Source organism: Carcharodon carcharias, chromosome 14, assembly GCF_017639515.1.
Source record: "Carcharodon carcharias isolate sCarCar2 chromosome 14, sCarCar2.pri, whole genome shotgun sequence".
In the NCBI taxonomy this organism is placed as follows: Eukaryota; Metazoa; Chordata; class Chondrichthyes; order Lamniformes; family Lamnidae; genus Carcharodon; species Carcharodon carcharias.
The window spans coordinates 28,663,127-28,678,813 of NC_054480.1; the positions used below are offsets into that span (position 1 = coordinate 28,663,127).

The 15,687-nt window shown below is 41.8% G+C and overlaps 1 protein-coding gene and 1 long non-coding RNA gene across 2 annotated transcripts in view; one reads left to right on the forward strand and one right to left on the reverse strand.

Moving 5' to 3' along the window:
- LOC121287294 (rho GTPase-activating protein 40-like) overlaps positions 1 to 15,687 on the forward strand; it is a 154,935-nt gene that overhangs the window by 53,263 nt on the left and 85,985 nt on the right. The gene's annotated exons all lie outside the window — the stretch shown is intronic.
- Positions 7,904 to 15,656, reverse strand: LOC121287296. The gene is made up of 3 exons (XR_005945171.1): positions 15,555 to 15,656; positions 13,049 to 13,159; positions 7,904 to 8,042 (listed from the first exon to the last, which is right to left on the reverse strand). It is a non-coding gene; the product is annotated as an uncharacterized LOC121287296 (long non-coding RNA).

Sequence of the window (15,687 nt, forward strand, 5' to 3'; positions counted from 1 at the left end):
ATAATACGTACGAACATACAAATGAGGAGCAGGAGTAGGCCATTTGGCCCCTCAAGCCTGCTCTGTGATTCAACTAGATCATGGCTGATCTGATTGTGGCCTCAACTCCATATTCCGCCTACCCCCGATAACCCTTGACACCCTTGTTGGTCAAGAATTTATCTTCCACTGACTTAAAAGTATTCAACGACTCTCCCTCCACCGCTGTCTGGATAAGAGAGTTCCAAAGACTCATGACCCTCCAAGAGAAAAAAAATTCCCTTTCAGCTCCATCTTCAATGGGAGACTGCTTATTTTTAAACTATGTCCCCTAGCTCTAGTGTCTCCCAGAAGGGGAAACATCATGAAAATTAGTATTAACTTATTCAGTTATACTTAAAATGTATATTAATGATGCAAAAAGAGCTCCAAAGAGGCTATATCATTGGATGTTTGTGTGGTAATAAGCGTTTACTGCATTGTGACCTGGAGCACACAAATCGTGTGAGGGATTCAAGGGATTTGGCTACATGTTTACTGGGATAATTGACAACAGAGGTATTTGTTTCCCTCTAGTGAGAATGGAGGACTATTACAGCCCAACAAATTTAAATACTGAGTTCTTCCCTCCATTTTTCTCTTGCTTGGATCCAGAATAAATGTTATAGTGCGCAGGACAAGCATTCCCTTTCATTTGATGACACAGATATGCAATCTTATTAAAAAATGAGAAACATGTAGTTTATCTGAACAGGCATTGGGAAAACTTAATACTGAAGGATTTGATTAAGTTTACTAGTTATATGGACAGATTTCTTCAAGATCACAGAAAGCACCTTCCATTTCTAGTTAGAAGCTTCTTAAGAAATGAGTTTTGAGTGTGAAATTATTAAGTGAAAAATACTCAAAGGAAAAGTGACTAAAGTGGGGAAAAAACTGTAAAACCATCCAATAAATGGGCAAAATTTTGCCCTAGGTGTGTGGAATCTGCGTGGGCAGTTGGGAAGCCACCCGCGATTGATATCACACCGCGATTTCACGCTGGGGGGCCAATTAAGGCCTGCTCAGTAAGATATGCGAGCGGCAGCACTCAGCGCTACCTGTGCGGGGGTGGGGGGGGGGGGGGGGGGGGGGGGGGGAGAGGGTAAACAGGCATAACACGAACTTTGCACACGCGCACAAGAGAGCACTGAATAATCTCCGAGGCACGGAGCTGCCTCAGGGAGATGAAGAAGATATTGAAAAAATTAATAAGGCACAGAAAAATGTAATGAAACGTGTCCCCTCATGTGACTCTGTCACATGAGCAGGGACATGTTTTTAATTAAAAAACAAAGTTTTTGTTTCGTTTGTATTTGCTTTTGTAAATCTCATCCTGCCTGTGGATGAGGTTTCCAAAAAAAAATGCAAAGGCCACTTATCCTTTTCGCCTGCCCGCCAACTGTTAGGTTGAACAGGCAGTGAAAAATTAATGACAATTAATAACTTAATGGCCTTAAGAGGTCTTTTAATTGTCAGTGGGCGAGCTACTGGCTCCGGCATGCACCTGCCGACCGAACTATCGTGCGTCATTTTACACTCAGTCGGGTCGGGCACACGCCCATCTTGCTCGAACTAAAAACTCTGGCCAATGTATTTTTCCTAAAAACAACATATTGCATTAAATGAAGCACAACATTAAGATCTACTGTTTCAAGAAAAACTAGTCGAGAGGGTTGTGAAAGAAGTGTGATTTTATTCTTAATGCCTTTAACTTCTGTTACACTCATCATTTCAGAATAGAGCTTTCCATGTCCTCTATTCAGTTTGTGTAGCACAAGTAATAGGGTCTTGCGGGGTGAATTCTAGAGAATTTAACTTTTAAATAAAACGCACTGGTAATTAAATACTAATAATTGTCATATAGCCAGTTTGGCTTAAAGTTATTGCCAAATCATTTTACTTATGAACCATTGCAACATGGGATCATGGTTCCCTAAGTACTATTTCTGCATAGTACACTGATGTACATTGTGTTGTTCAGTTTTAAAGAACTGTCACACTTCATATCCTAGTAAAAAAAAAGTCCTAATTATCAGGGTATTTCAGTGAGCAGTGCATTGGTATGCATTTCAGATTTTAGCAGTAAAGATTCTATTGATTTGATGTTTCATTCATCTTCTTCTTAGGCAGCCCCTTGGGATTGAGGATGACCCGCTTGCACACTAAAAATGAGTTCTCAGGTGACTGAAGTGTCCAATGTGTGACCTACAGTCTTGGTCACGGGTGAGCCAGCCGGTGGTAGGGGGACTGGATGGGTTGGGTGCCTGGGTTGCCACATGCTCTTTTCGCTGCTGATGCTTGGCTTCAGCTAGCCCTTGGCGATGAAACCCAAGGTGTTCAGCTCCTTCCCAGATGCTTTCCCTCCACTTAGGCCAGGGATTCCCAGATGTTGGTAGGGATGTTGCACTTTTTCAAGGAGGCTTTGAGGGTGTCCTTGAAGCATTTCCTCTTCCCTCCTGGGGCTCTCTTCGTGTGCTGAAGCTCCGACTAGTGCGCTTGTTTCGGGAGTCTCCTGTCAGGCATGCAGGTGATGTGGCCTGCTCACATCGTTTCATTATAATTACTATGGCCAGAATATTGCCGTCGGTGTGCGGGGGTGGGCCTGACAGACCGATGCGCAAAATGATGCATGATGATGTCGGGTGTGTGTCCCAATGTCATTGCGCATCATTTAGATATTTTGTTTGGTGGGCGCGCAGTGAAAGTGGCTGCGCGCCCACCGAACTGTCAAAGGCCTATTAAGGCCATTAGGAAGCTAATTAAGCTGATTAACAGCACCGCCCATCCAACCTTAAGGTTGACGGGCAGGGGAAGAGCCCAAGCGTCCTTCACATTTTTCAGGAAACCTCATCCATGGGCGGGATGAGGTTTCCTGAAAGTTTAATCAAAAAATTAAATAAAAATTGTGAGGTGCACAAACATGAGGGGGCATGTTTAAATAATTTTTCAGATCATTTATTAAAAATTTGAGCTATCAACTTAATCTCCCTGAGGCAGCTCTGTGCCTCGGGGAGATTCCTGCGCTATTTTGCACACAAGCGCGAAAGAGCACAGGCCCCGATACACCCTCCTCCCCCCCCCGCCCTGCTCACACAGGTAGCGCTAAGCGCTACTGGCCATGGATCACGCTGGGTGGGCCTTAATTGGACCTCCCACATTAAATGATGGTGCACAGCTGATCATGAGCGGCGATTGGCTCCACTCCTGGCCCTGCCCGCTCCTGCCTAGCCAACCCGACATAGGTAAGTTTCTGGCCTTTGACATTATGTCACCAGACATAGCTAGACTTCAGCAGCTGGAGGCATTTTTACCCTTATTCCCTGGAATAATATTGTTGCCAGTTTTTGTTTCAGACATCACTGATAAACAGGTATGCATGGGCATAATGGGGCAGTACATATTCAAAGACTCTACTAGATTCCTGCCCCGCTCCACATGCTGCACATTTCTGTTGGCAAAATGGGCAGATGCAGATAGATAAAAACAAAAAAACTGCGGATGCTGGAAATCCAAAACAAAAACAGAATTACCTGGAAAAACTCAGCAGGTCTGGCAGCATCGGCGGAGAAGAAAAGAGTTGACGTTTCGAGTCCTCATGACCCTTCGAAGGGTCATGAGGACTCGAAACGTCAACTCTTTTCTTCTCCGCCGATGCTGCCAGACCTGCTGAGTTTTTCCAGGTAATTCTGTTTTTGTTTTGGATTTCCAGCATCCACAGTTTTTTTGTTTTTATCTCTGTGTTTAATTGACTGCCACTGCTCTTCAAGAAATGCCTACCTCCTTGAAGAAGTTCTGTTCCTCTCTGCGACAAGATTTCCGTATCTCTCTGTTGTCTTGCTCACCTTCTTTGCTTTCCATTTCCCTCCTAGTGTTTGACAAGGTGTTTACTAAAACCCGCTTTCACAGCCATATCTCCTTTCTCAGTGACTGTCTCCGTCTCCGACTTACCCCACGTGGATTTCAACTGAAATTCCACCCCTCATGTTTCGAACCCACCCAGGATTACAGGTATCTCCGGGACATAAAACGTTTCTCGGACTGCTGTTCCCGTCACATTCTGAAATCCACACTCAGTGCCATGCGCCGCCATATGAACACACTCGACCTCTCCCTCCAGCAGCACCGCCGTACCCTTTTTCAAAGCTGCGCGTGCCCCCAGTTTCATTTTATCCTTCGGCTCATCCGACGCCTCAACAAGAAACTTTTTCTCTTTCTCTCAAGTGCTAAGGAGCGCAAGCTACAACAACTCATCGACACCAACACCCATCTAGGACCCCCCACCCCTGCCTGTTCCTCCGTCCCCACCCTTTCTTCCAATCCCAACCCCAGCCGTGTATTCACTATACCCCCTGACCTTCCCCTCTCCGATGCTGAACGTTCAGTGCTCAGCAAAGGACTTAGTTTCATACCCTTACGCCCTCACCTCAATGAATTTCGGGCTCGGCATGATACTGAACTCTTCTTCCGCCGTCTTCGTCTCCGGGCTCACTTCTTTGGGCAGGAGTCCTCTCCCAGTTCAACGGATCCTTTTACCCATCTCCAATATTCTCCCTCCACCTGGACCCCTCCCTCTGGATTCTTACCTTCTCTCGATCTTTTCATTGAGAACTGTCGACGCGACATTAGTCGTCTCAATTTCTCTGCTCCTCTCACCCATTCTAACCTGTCTCTCTCTGAACTTACTGCACTCCATTCTCTCAGGTCCAACCCTGACATTGTCATCAAACCCGCTGACAAGGGTGGTGCTGTTGTTGTCTGGCGCATTGACCTCTACCTCGCGGAGGCTGAGCGTCAACTCGCAGACACTTCCTCCTACCTCTCCCTGGACCATGACCCCACCACTGAAAATTTAAAGGAAGGGTCATGAGGACTCGAAACGTCAACTCTTTTCTTCTCCGCCGATGCTGCCAGACCTGCTGAGTTTTTCCAGATGCAGATAGATCCCATCTGAAACATGATGACACATAAGCAACAACATTACACTCTCCGTACCACTTGTCTCTTGTTCCACATAGACTGTACTATTTCTGTCTGTTAACCTGCTTGAATGTTGAACTACACTTTTCTCAAATGGAATTGTATTAGTTGTGCAAAATCTACAATCTCCAAGGGGACATCAATTCAAACTTAGAAAATTTAAACGTGGTATTAGCAGGTTCTCTATGCAAAGACTGATCAACAAATGGAACGGTGAGCAGTGAAGAAAAAAACTTGGAACTATTTAAGAAACAATTGGATGCCATAATGAGAGGCCTAGATGAATGAACTAAGGTGGGCTGGATAGCCTTCAGTTTTTGCTTTTGTCTTATGAATGCAATAAAACAAAAAGTACTTGAACGATCTCAATATAATGTATGTATGTATATTACACACATACATACTTAATTAGTGTCCAGTATAACAATGAAGTTGTCAGTCCTTACACAACGACGATTAGTGCATCCAAATTAGAGAATTCTAATGTGAAAATATTGTCATGATAATGTTTCATTATTTTATTAGCATAGAATATTAGCAAAAAATGGCAAATTTTATACAGCTCCACCAATAGATTGTCAAAAAGTAACACAAGCAGATCTCTAATGATATAGATATTCCCTTTTGTTTATCTGAGTCTTATTATTCCTTTCATTGAGGGTGTCATCATCAGGTTTATTTCACAGAATATTACAAGCACATCTTTCTCTACGGTAACCATAAGGTGGCAGTATTTTGGGCAAATCTTGCATTATATTATTGAGGGAAGGTTTCCTTTGAGTTGTGATTTTAAATTGTAAAATCAGTTGTACCTCTGGGTTTGTTTCATAGCGCATTGGCAATATTCTCATACTATTACTTCGATTTGAATAGTAAGTTTTATTATTTTCCCAAATTCAGGTGAAAAAAAAATTGTATGATTAGCTTTGAGTAAATATATGCATTTTGAGTCAAAAATTAAACTTCAGTTTTAATTAGCAAAACAATTCTGGAAGCAACAAATAAATACTAAAGGCAAATAAACAATGTCTACAACTAAAAGGAATTTAGTCTGCGTCATCGGCCATATCTTCAGTGCCTCCTCCCTCAACTAACTTACATGATGCAAGTGTCAAGACTGTTTAGAAATTCTGTCCAGTGAGGGACAGGAGTCTGTGTGCACAATTTTATTTTAAAAATACAAACATCAGCAGCAATATTTCACTTAGAACCATTAATCTTTTGATCAATTGTTGTCTTTCAGTGAATGGTTGCGTGCTGCCAACTGTGGAAAAATGTAGCCCATTAACTCTTGAGCCTTTGCTTTTCCTAAGTTATGTACTGCCATAATTGCCCTGGCTGAAGAGTGTTTGTTGTGCTTGTACATATTGAGGCAATTTATCAATGCAGCAAACATGGTCTGGCAGTGGTATTGATGAAGTTTATTTTGAGTGTATTGCTGCAAGTGCAATTTGTTTACATTTACATACCTGGTTATTCCATGTGTTTTAGCTATGCCTATGTTGGTGGCACTCTTGTCTCTGAATCACAAGGTTCTGGATTTAAGTCCCATTTTAGGACTTGAGCACAAAAAGCAAGGCTGACACCTCAGTACAGTACTGAGGAAGTGCTGCATTACTGAAGGTGCCATCTTTTGGATGAGGGCCCATCTGCCTACTTTGCTGGATGTAAAAAATCCCATGGCATTATTTTGAAGAAGAGCTGGACATCAACATCACAAAAACAGGTTATCTGGTCATTATAATCTTGCTGTTTGTAGGAGTTTGCTGAGCACATACTGGTTGTCATGTTTCCTACATTACAACAGTGACTATACTTCAAAAAGTACTTCATTGGCTGTAAAGCGTTTTGAAATGTCTGATAGTCAGTAAAGTGCCATAGAAACACAGGTTCTCTTTTTCATGCCTAGAAACAAATAAAACTGATTGACATGTCAAATTAAACTGTACCTGACTATGCCTCCAGGCTAAAATCCAGGTCAAATTTCAGTCAGCCAAGTGGTCAATCTAAGGTGATCTATTGACTCCTTAGGGAATTGGTGGAAGCAGTTAGTTTTGATTCATTAAAATGCAAATTAGATAGATTTCTTTTGGAGAGTAAAATTTTGGGATACAGTAGATGAGTAACTTGAGACATGACATGGTAAATGTAAATTGCTTAGAAGGAGCACCACTGTTGGTCTACCTACACCACATGTGCGATAATGGTTCCAGAAGGTGGTCACCATCACCTTCTCAAGGGCAATTAGGGATGGCAATAAATTTTGGCCTAGTGATACGCACATCCCCTGAATGAATAAATTTAAAAAAGGTGTCTTAGGACCCACACTTCCCAATACTGTCCACCACTGGAGCTTTCCTTCCATTATGGCTAGGTCTGTTGTAGACTAAACTCATAGAAATTTATTGCTATGATTAGTCGACAACTGCATTATTTATTGTGCAACTACCAGGTTGGTAAAAGTTAGACAAATGGACCTTGATCTTTTTTCGCATAGCAATTCCTATGTTTTCTAATTTGTTTTTAATTGAGAACATTTTGTTGGCATGGAGCGGATTTAACATATTCCTGCAATACAATGCTTCTGTTTAGTTTCTAGAAATATCCCAATTTTGCTCAAATCAAAAGAGAAATGTACTTCTGATTAAATGGTAGCCATGTAAAGTGTTAACTTGTATTGCTAAACAACAAATTGTTAATAATTTATTCCTGGATTATTTGTTTCCTTTGGACACAAAGACATTGAAAATTTTAAATAATGTTTTTATTATTGTTTTCTGAATCGTGGTAATTATTCTCTGGATGCATGAAGGTCAATTGACAAGATTTTATCAAAGCTGTTTTATAACGTGACTTCCTTCTGTAAAGTTGCTGGTTAATAAATAAATCCAGGAAAATAAGAAATTGCAGTTGTATTCCTCTTTGTTTTATATTTTAGTTACATGGTGCTTTCTGAAACTAAAGCCATGCTAAAGCCTTGGCGCCTCCACTGAACTGTGAATGATTTTCTGACATTCAGTCATATTCCAAGTTCATACTGTTTGCTGTTGGAATAAAATAGAAAATGTTGTGTTGAGTAAGTTCACAAGGTAGACCTTTGTCCTTCAGTGTCACGTTATTCAAAATATTCACTGAGACTGATAAGCATACAGATAGCAACATTTTCTTCAGCCTTGCTTTGAGCATTGTAGCACGCACACCTACAAGTCTTGGGCAATATTTAGGAGCGACAATCTCCAAATAATTTGTATGTGGCATACACTAGTGAAAATGGTTATCTTTCACTCCTAGGCACAGACTTGGTTGAGTTAGCTTCAAATGAGTGTCTATTTAAAAGCATACTAAAACTCAACAGTCCATGACTGTGCCGATATCCTTATGGTTGGGAGTCATCAATGCTTAACTTTTGAAGGGTAAAATATTTGAGTCTGGGAATGAGTGACTTGGCCTCTGGTCAGCCATTCAATTTAAGCAGAGCCAACCAAAATTCATTGAACTTGGAGCTGAAATGACTAGTTCCAAAATCCAAACGAATGGACAAGAGCAACAATGAGGTAGAATGCAGGACGAGGATTGAACTTGTGATCGGTGAAGTTTATATATGACATTTGATGTCTTTGTGTGATATAACTAAGTGCATTCTCTCTGTACAGAGATGGGAAATATAAAAAGTATCACATTGGTACGGTGGGGACTGCTCATCTAATGTTGTGGCTGAATCATATTGGTAAGAGGGTGCTTTACTCTGCATCAGGTCACAGTGTATGCTTGATATTGACAGTAGGGCATGATTATCAACTGCTTGCAATCCTATTGTAAAAGCAGATTATGGCAGTTGCAAAGTTTTGGGATGGGGTGGAGAGTGGAAGAATCTCATCCATTCCATTGTTGCTCAGGAGCTGTCAGATACAATTTTCACACAGTTCTGTTAATAAATGAACAACCAGCCACCTGTTTCAGTGGGAGGCTGGTGGCAAGTGGTAAAGTCACTGGGCTAGTAATCCAGACACCAGGGATGCAGGTTCAAATCCCACTCTAGCAGCTGGTGGAATTTAAACTTAATGAATTAAATCTGGAATGGAAGGCTTAGTAATGATGACCATGCAACAATCATCCCATTTAGGGAAGGAAATCACCCATCCTCAGGGTAGTGTCCTCAGCCCAACCATCTTCAGCTGCTTCATCAATGACCTTCCTTCTATCATAAGGTCAGAAGTGGAGATATTCACTGATGATTATACAATGTTCAGCACCATTCGTGACTCCTCAGATATTGAAGCAGTCCATGTCCAAATGCAGCAAGACCTAGACAATATCCAGGCTTGTGCTGACAAATGGCAAGTAACATTCGCACCACACAAGTGCCAGGCAATGGCCATATTCAACAAAAGAGAATTTAATTATTGACCCTTGACATTCAATGGCATTACCATTGCTGAATCCCCCACTATCAACATCCTGGGAGTTACCATTGACCAGAAACTGAACTGGAATAGCCATATAAATACTGTGGCTCCAAGAGCAGGTCAGGGGCTAGGAATCCTGTGGCGAGTCACTCATCTCCTGACTCCTTAAAACCTGTCTACCATCTACAGAGCACAAGTCAGAGTGCAATGGAATACTCCCCACTTGCCTAGATGAGTGCTGTTACAATACTCAAGGAGGTTGACACCATCCAGGACAAAGCAGCCCGCTTGATTGGCACCCCATCCACAAACATCACTCCCTCCACCACTGACGCATAGTGGCAACAGTGTGTACCATCTACAAGATGCATTTCAGGAACTTATCAAGGCTCCTTCCAATTCCACAACTGTTACCATCTAGAAGGACAAGGGCAGCAGATACATGGGAACACTGCTACCTGGAAGTTCCCCTCCAAGCCACACACCATCCTAACTTGGAAATATATCGCCATTCCTTCATTGTCAAAATCCTGGAACTCCCTTCCTAACTGCACTGTGATTGTACCTATACCACATGGACTGCAGCGGTTCAAGAAGGAAGCTCACTACCACCACCATCCCAAGGGCAATTGGGATGGGCAATAAATGCTGTTCTAGCCAGTGACACCCACATCCCATGAATGAATAATGGAAAAAAAATCCTTACCCGGTCTTCGTCCTTACCTGGTCTGGCGTATATCTGACTCCAGACCCATAGTAATGCAGTTGACCCTTAACTACTCTCTGAAATGGGTGAGCAAGCCACTTAGTTCAAGGGCGATTAAGGAAGGGCAACAAATGCTGGTCTTACCAGTGACGCCCACATCCCATGAAAAAATTTTAAAAAAATGAAAATTGAGATAAACTTTCAGGTAAAATTGGGAGGATCTATGGCAGTACCATGAATATTCCATCTATTTGTGTCAGGTGTTGTGTGGCTTAGAGGTAATGCTACTGTGAGTAGTAGTAATAGTATTGTGAGCCAATGCTGGCTCATGCTCAAATGCGTTTGGAATCCGCTCCACCCTTGTGCCCCTCCATCCCAAATTTTATCTGCCAACTGGGAGCTGGCTAGCTTCCCACCCTCCAAAACTGGGGAGCTGCAGCAAGATGTCTGCTTGGTGCCCACAGCTTACCAAATACACCAGATGAGAAATGCACCAGTGTCACATCCTCGATCAAAGATTTGGAATGGGAATCACTACAGCAAAGGAATGAGAAAAATAGACTGACTATATCATATAAAATATGGAATGGACTGGCTGGAATTGACAGAAACAAGTATCTGGTGCCCTCCAGCAATGACAAAACACGAGGTAGCCATCCATGCAAATGACAAAGACCATCTGTTCCCAAGAGAGTGTATCAATAATTATTCTTCCCAAGGACAATCCTACAATGGAACTGGCTGCCAAAGCAAATAATCACAGCTCCATCACTTAAAATCTTCAAGACCCATTTTTGGATTATTTCCATTTATATGTTTTTAATATCAGGACTACCATTTCAGCTACCCATAAAAATGTTGGTTGAATTCAGATATTAGTCTGTGATGCCAACACAACTAAAGCAGAAAAAGCAGTGGCAGTGAAAAGTAGTCCAAATCTACAAACGGTCATGTTTCCTCACTCCAACTTCCTGGTAGGGAGTATGACAGCAATGTCAACCTCCAACCTTTTGGGCAGAAGTCTAAAATTGCTTCTGGCTGTCTGAAATGGGAAGAGTTCCATCTCCTAGAAAACAAAGTACACAAGGAATGTGGTACAAGCATGGCAAATGTTATATGTGAAGTTCAGTGATCATTCTTTAGATTTATCTGAAGCTAAGCTAACCATTTTGTAGTACTGATACAGTGTTTGTGTAAGCCCTCAGTAATTATTTCTCAGTTTCTGTTGCTCCTTTATTTTGATAAATCATGTTGTTATATCATTGTATGTGAATGCAGTCCACATAAATTAATTAATCTTTGGGAAAAAGCCAATACTTTATTCCCCTACTTCAACCTGACAAGTTAACTCTGTTTCTTTTCACATATGCTGCCTGACTTGCACAGTATTTGCAGCATTTTCCATTTTTATTTCAGATTTCCAGCATCTGCAGTATTTTATTTTTGTTTATATTCCCCTGCAGTTCTGCTTTCTCAAAGTCACTGTTGAAAATGGACTTTGCCAATTCTTAAATGGGATATATCAGCATAGTTCATTTGTATTCAATCTGTTCTGTAGGATACTCAAGAAATCTAAAAATGAATAGAATGAACAGTAAATTTTCTTCCAGGATTTGCTAGTACAGAGGATTGTGAATTGAATCAGGATTTTGGACAAATCTTCATCAGTTTAATGCAACGACAGTTACTATGCAATTTCTGATTTTGACATTATAAATAGGAGCCCTTTTACGACGTGAAATTTGTTATCAATGAAAATTTGATATTTTTCAATGCAAAACTGAGTATTGAAAATATTAACTTTATGTGCAAGTGTACTGCACTAGATATCGTCCTCGCGGGACAGAGGAGAATTTTTAAAAATTCGTTCATGACTTGTGGGTATCCTCTGGAAAGGCCAGTATTTATTAGCCTTCCCCTAATGCCTTTGAGAACGTGGTGGTGGGCTGCCTTCTTCAGCTGCTGCAGTCCGTAGGGTGTAGGTACACACACACTGCTGTTAGGAAGGGAGTGCCAGGAGTTTGATCCAGTGACAGTAAAGTAATGGTTAGTTAGTTTCAAGTCAGGATCATGTGTGTCTTGGAGGAGAATTTGAAGGTGCTGGTATTCCCATGTGCCTGCTGCCCTTGTTTTTCTAGGTGATACCTGTCACAGGTTTGGAAGGTGCTGTTAAAGGTGCTGGCAAGTAGTGCATTGCATCCTGTATATGGTACACACTACTGCCACTGTATGTCAGTGAGTGGAAGGAGTGAATGTTCAAGGTTATTGATGGGGTTCCGATCAAGCTGCTTTGTCTTGCATGGTGTTGAGCTTGTTGAGTGTTGTTGGAGCTGTACTCATCCAGGCAGGTGGAGGATATTCCATCATGCTCCTGACTTGTGCTTTGTAGATGGTGGACAGGCTTTGAAGACTCATAGGGATGGATTTTCCCCTGGGTTTCAGGACCCCGATGTTGGGACCAAATGCAGGCCCTGAGCCTGCATTTGCCCGCAGCGAGATCAGTGCTATAATCTTGCTGAAGGAAGCCTCCTTAAAGGCCATCCCTGAGCTTGCTGTCCTATTAAAGCAGACCCTGCCTCAGCAGGATAGCTCAGAGGTGGGACATTGCAATAATAATAATAAACAAAAAAACTGCAGATGCTGGAAATCCAAAACAAAAACAGAATTACCTGGAAAAACTCAGCAGGTCTGGCAGCATCGGCGGAGAAGAAAAAAGTTGACGTTTCGAGTCCTCATGACCCTTCGACAGAACCAACTTGGTTCTGTCGAAGGGTCATGAGGACTCGAAACGTCAACTCTTTTCTTCTCCGCCGATGCTGCCAGACCTGCTGAGTTTTTCCAGGTAATTCTGTTTTTGTTGTGGGGCATTGCAAGGTTCTCCAATTTTGTCCTACCTCCAAATTTATCTCCGCTGGATCAGGAAATTACCCAGACTTACCCATTGCAGAATTCTCAACATCTGACCTGCTCTTGTACCCACTGTATTTATATGGTTGGTCCAGTTAAGTTTCTGGTCAATGGTAACTCCAGGATGTTGATGAGAATGCCACTGAAATTCAAGGGGAGGTGGTTAGATTTTCTCTTGTGAAGATGATCAGTGCCTGGAACTTGTGATTTACAAATGTCACATGCTCATATCAGCCCAACCCTGAATATTGTCCAGTTCTGAATGTGGCATGGACTAGAGTATCAGAGGAGTTGTGAATGCCACTGAACATTGTGTAATCATCAAAGAACATCTCCATTTGTGACCTTATGATGGAAGGAAAGTCATTGATAAAGCAGCTGAAGATAGTTGGGCCTAGCACACTAGCCTGAGGAACTCCTATAATAATATCTTGGGGCTGAGATAATTGGTGTTCAACAACCACAACTATCTCCCTTTGCTTTAAGTATGACTCTAACCAGTGGAAGTTTTCTCCCTGATTCCCATTGACTTCACTTTTGTTTGGGCTCCTTAATACCACATTTGGCCAAATGCTGCCTTGTTGTTATTCTCACCTCACCTCTGGAATTCACTCTCTTTTGTTCATGTTTGGACCAAGGCTGTAATGAGGTCAGAAGCTGAATGGCCCTAGCAGAAGCCAAACTGAGCATCAGTGAGCAGATTATTGCTGATGATTGATTGAGAGTAAACTGCATGAGTAGTAACTGGCCAGATAGATTTGCCCTGCTTTTTATGGATAGGACATACCTGGTTGATTTTCCACGTTGTCATGTAGATGTCAGTGTTGTAGCTGCGCTGGAACAGCTTGGCTAGGGTGTGTGGCCAGTTCTGGAACACAAGTCTTCAATTTTATGGCATAGGGCCCAAAGGCCTTTGCTGAATCCAAAGCATTCACCCTTCCTTGATATCGCGTGGAGTGAAATGAATTGAATTAAACTGGCTGAAGACTGGCATATGCAATGCCGGCGAGATGGATCATCAGCTCAGCACTTCTGGTTGAAGATGGCTGCAAATGCTTCAGCCTTGACTTTTAAAAAGTGACTGAGTTATATGCTACTTCTTATCTTCTTCTTGAACTTTTTTCTTTCTCTCTCTTCCCTTGGCCTCCTTTCCACAAGTCTTGTATTCCCCAATGAAAGCACAAGAAATCTGCCTGTTCCAGATTGCTACTAACCTGTTCTATAATTGTATGCTTGGAAATGTATGACAGCAGCTAGATGATGATCTGTCCTCTGGCCTCTCACCTCCTGTGGATTGCACAAACATTATCCCAAATTCACCTTTTAACTTTCACTTTATTGTACAATTTCATGGCACAGTATGTTTAGCAGCCAATGTGATATGCCCCCTTCCCAACTTAACTAGTATGCTTTATTATCTTAAATCATCAGTAGTTGCAGTATTTGTAGAATGCTGCTGTAAAAACCTTTATAAGGTGGTGGATTCCAGCTCCATTCCAGAAACTGGAGCACATAGCCTAAGCTGATACTTCACTACCTTTCTTTTGTGTCCATTGAGAGCATGAACATGGCCTTGGTTAACATTTTGGGAGTAATATAATGCCTCCAAGTGCAACACTACTGACCCTGGGTAAGTCAGCTTCACTGTTAGTTTGAGATTGGAGATAAGTACTGCGATCACTGCTTTTCTTGATATATATTAAGGACCTAGACTTGGGTGTACAAGGCACAACAGAGGAATCACTGGATTTTTCCATGATACTTTCTTGTTTGTGATAATATCGATCAAGTGCTACAGCTCATTTTATTTTTTGGACAAATTACATTGAGGCTGAGCTCAATCAGCCTTCCACACATTCATACAACATAAAGGATATTAATTAAATTTCTATTTATGCATCCTTAGATGGGAAGCAGTGTTACATACATACAAAACATACAAACATATGAACTAGGAGCAGGAGTAAGCCATTTGGCCCCTCGAGCCTGTTCCGCCATTGAATAAGATCATGACTGATCTGATTGTAACTTCAACTCCACATTGCCACTAACCCTGATAACTTTTCACCCCTTGCTTATCAAGAATCTATAGAGCTCTGACTTTAAAATATTCAGACACTGCTTCCACCGCCTTTTGAGGACGAGAGTTCCAAAGACGCTCTGAGAGAAAAAAAATCTCCTCTGTCTTAAATGGGCAATCCCCTTATTTTTAAACAGTGATCCTAGTTCTAGATTCTCCCACAGAAGGAAACATCCTCTCCACATTCACGCTGTCAAGATCCAATGTTGCCCTAATTGACTATGACATTAAGATGGTGTGAAATTTAAAACCAAGTTCCTTCTTTTTCTGCACTGGATCATTTTGCAAGTTTCAGGCACATATGGAATTATTGGACCGATAACAAACATTTCACATTAGCTTGCCAACGATCTACATTGTGATAATTCCTGCGAAAGAATGAAGCAAAACATGTCCAAGCCGCACTTCATCGCAGTACATTGTTGTAATACTCGTCTACAAAGGAGCACTTCTTTACCTTGTAAAATTAAAAATGTATCCCTGTGCGAAAAATTAAGTTGAGTCGGTAAAAACTGGAAGACAATGAGGTGAAAGTTACTGATGTTTACAGGAAGCGCGCAGAAGTATACAGCGCAATTTAACACACCGTA